We start from the raw sequence: 3,913 nt of genomic DNA, 5'->3' as shown, positions 1-3,913 counted from the left end.
CAAGGGGTGCTGCTGAGAATCTTTGTCATAGTATTTTTCGCCGCTCATATAGAAGTATTTTGTTTATATTATTAACACACACACACACACACACACACACATATATATATATATATCAAAAGTTTGGAAACCTATTCATTCAAGGGGTTTTTCTTTATTTTTATAATTTTCTACATTGTAGAATCCTAGTGAAGACATTAATGAGGCTGGTAACTCTAATGAACTTCTCCTGTGCAGCAGAGGTAACTCTGGGTCTTCCTTTCCTGTGGTAGTCCTCATGAGAGCCAGTTTCATCATAGCTCTTGATGGTTTTTGCAACTGCACTTGAAGAAACTTTCAAAGTTCTTGAAATTTTCCAGAGGCAAAATAACCAGGGATGTTGTCTTGATAAGTGTGTGAATTAGACCATTTTCTTGTCCTGCTAAGCCTTCAAAATGTTACACATACTTTTGGGTGTCAGGGAAAATGTATGGAGTAAAAATTACATTATTTTCTTTAGGAATGAAGTGAAGAAGTTGTCCAAAATATAAATAGTAAAGTACAGATACCCCCCAAAAAACAACTTAAGTAAAAATATGTTAAAGTACCACTTAAGTACTTCACACCATTGCAGCTTTGCACATTCTTAGCATTCTCTCAACCAGCTTCATGATGTAGTCACCTGGAATGCATTTCAATTAATAGGTGTGCCTTGTTAAAAGTTAATATGTGGACTTTCTTGCCTTCTTAATGTCTTTGACCCAATCAGTTGTGTTGGGACACGGTAGGGGTGGTATACAGAAGATGTCCTATTTGGTAAAAGACCAAGTCCATATTATGGCAAGAACAGCTCAAATAATCAAAGACAAATGACAGCCCATCATTACTTTAAGACATGAAGGTCAGTCAATCCAGAAAAATTCAAGAACTTTGAAATTTTCTTCCAGTGCAGCCGCTAAAACCAGCAAGCTCTATGATAAAACTGGCTCTCATGAGGACCGCCACAGGAAAGGAAGACCCAGAGTTCTCTCTGCTGCAGAGGATAAGTTCATTAAAGTTACCAGCCTCAGAAATCATCAATTAACTGCACCTCAGATTGTTCAAGTAACACACATCTCAACATCAGCTGTTCAGAGGAGACTACGTGAATCAGTCCTTCATGGTCGAATTGCTGCAAAGAAACCACTGCTAAAGGACACCAATAGGAAGAAGACTTGCTTGGGCCAAGAAAGACGATCAATGGACATTAGACTGGTGGAAATGTATTTTTATCTGATGTTTCCAAATTTGAGATTTTTGGTTGCAACTGCCGTGTCTTTGTGAGAGGCAGAGTAGGTGAACGGATATCTCTGCTTGTGTGGTTCCCACCGTGAAGCATGGAGGAAGAGGTGTGATGGTGTGAGGGCGCTTTTGCCGGTGACATTGTAAGTGATTTATTTTGAATTCAAGGCACACTTAACCAGCATGGCTACCACAACATTCTGCAGCGACACGCCATCCCATCTGGTTTGCGCTTAGTGGGACTATCATTTGTTTTTCAACAGGACAATGACCCAATACACCTCCAGGCTGTGTAAGGGGTCTTTGACCAAGAAGGAGAGTGATGGAGTGCTGCATCAGATGACCTGGCCTCCACAATCACTCGACCTCAACCCAATTGAGGGTTGAAAAAGCAAGTAATCAGCATATGTGGGAACTCCTTCAAGGCTGTTGGAAAAGCATTCCAGGTGACTACCTCATGAAGCTGTTTGTGAGATTGCAAAGCTGTTATTAAGGCAAAGGATGGCTACTTTGAGGAATCTAAAATAAAACCAAAAAATTACAGTAAAGTTTAACCTTCACTTTTACGTCATGTCTGCTAGGTAGGCAGGCGTAAGACCGCCACAGTGAGTCAACATACTACAAACAGTCGGTAGCTACAAACAAACTAGCAAAATGACTTCTAAGAAAAGGCTCACACTTCATAGCGTCACTTTGACAGAAGCGATACTCTGCGCAGTATCATCAGGTAGGTTATTCTGTTGCACAGGTTGTTGTCTGGGTGGTGCAAAACTCTTCTTTTAAAGATGCACTCGTGTTTATTACAAGTTACTGGTCTGTTGTGTGTGCTGATTACAAACAAGGATATCACAAGTCAATACAGCATAATCTTACGACACTGCTAATAAAAACACAGATACCTTAAAAAAATGGAGAGGCGTGGATCAGAATACCAGTGTGACCTGGTGTGACCTCCATTTGCCTCATGCAGCGCAACACATCTCCTTTGCATAGAGTTGATCAGACTGTGGAATGTTGTCCCACTCCTTTTCAATGGCTGTGCAAAGTTGCTGCATATTGGCGTGAACTGGAACTGGTGAACTGGAACACATCGATCCAGAACATCCCAAACATGCTCAATGGGTGACATGCCTGGTGAATATGCAGGCCATGGAAGAACTGGAACATTTTCTGCTTACTGCAATTGTGTACAGATCCTTGCGACATGGGGCTGTGTATTGTCATACTGAAACATTAGGTGATGGCGGTTGATTAATGGTACGACAATGGGCCTCAGGATCTTGTCACGGTAACTGTGCATTCAAATGGCCATAGATAAAATGCAATTGTGTTCATTGTCTTTACCTTTCGTCTGCCCATACCATAACTCCACCACCACCATGGGGCACACTATTCACAAGGTTGATGTCAGCAAACAGCTTGCCAAAATGACGCCACGTCTGTCATCTGCCTGGTACAGTTGAAACACCTGTGGCATTGTGTTGGGTGACAAAACTGCACATTCTAGAGTGGCCTTTTATTGTCCCTAGCACAAGATTCATCTGTGTAATGATCATGCTGTTTAATCAGCTTGTTGATATACAGTGGGGAGAACAAGTATTTGATACACTGCCGATTTTGCAGGTTTTCCTACTCAAAGCATGTAGAGGTCTGTAATTTTTATCATAGGTACACTTCAACTGTGAGAGACGGAATCCAAAACAAAAATCCAGAAAATTACATTGTATGATTTTTAAGTAATTAATTAGCATTTTATTGCATGACATAAGTATTTGATACATCAGAAAAGCAGAACTTAATTTTTGGTACAGAAACCTTTGTTTGCAATTACAGAGATCATACGTTTCCTGTAGTTCTTGACCAGGTTTGCATACACTGCAGCAGGGATTTTGGCCCACTCCTCCATACAGACCTTCTCCAGATCCTTCAGGTTTCGGGGCTGTCGCTGGGCAATACAGACTTTCAGCTCCCTCCAAAGATTTTCTATTGGGTTCAGGTCTGGAGACTGGCTAGGCCACTCCAGGACCTTGAATTGCTTCTTACGGAGCCACTCCTTAGTTGCCCTGGCTGTGTATTTCAGGTCATTGTCATGCTGGAAGACCCAGCCACGACCCATCTTCAATGCTCTTACTGAGGGAAGGAGGTTGTTGGCCAAGATCTCGCGATATATGGGCCCATCCATCCTCCCCTCAATACGGTGCAGTCGTCCTGTCCCCTTTGCAGAAAAGCATAGTAGAAAAGCAGAACAAATAGTTATTGTGACTACGCCCATTTTAGCTCGCTCATTAATGTCATAATCAAAATTACGGATTGCCTTCTATACACTCATCGTTCCCTTATGCCATAGTTTGTACACCTAAATTGTCAGTAGAAACCACATTTGTTTAAGCAAGTCAGCCAGATCAGCTATGTTATTTAAAAGTCAGTAAATGAGTCTGAATGAATTGTTTTGATGCCAGATAAAGCTCCGCTGATAGCCAGTAGTAGCGGTGGTAAGGATTCCCTCCATGATGCTGAAAAGAAGGGTCTGCTGTTGGGCGCCGTTTGCCACTGTTATAGTGCAATTAATGTCATTGTTAGTGTTGAGTTGTGGCTTTTCTGGCATGCAGCTACCATTTTATTTACTTTTTGCCCCACCAAGATCACCACTGTT

Source organism: Oncorhynchus mykiss, chromosome 7 (genome assembly GCF_013265735.2).
Source record: "Oncorhynchus mykiss isolate Arlee chromosome 7, USDA_OmykA_1.1, whole genome shotgun sequence".
NCBI classification, from domain to species: Eukaryota; Metazoa; Chordata; class Actinopteri; order Salmoniformes; family Salmonidae; genus Oncorhynchus; species Oncorhynchus mykiss.
The sequence above is the reverse complement of the archived record's forward strand: the minus strand, read 5'-3'. Positions refer to the sequence as shown.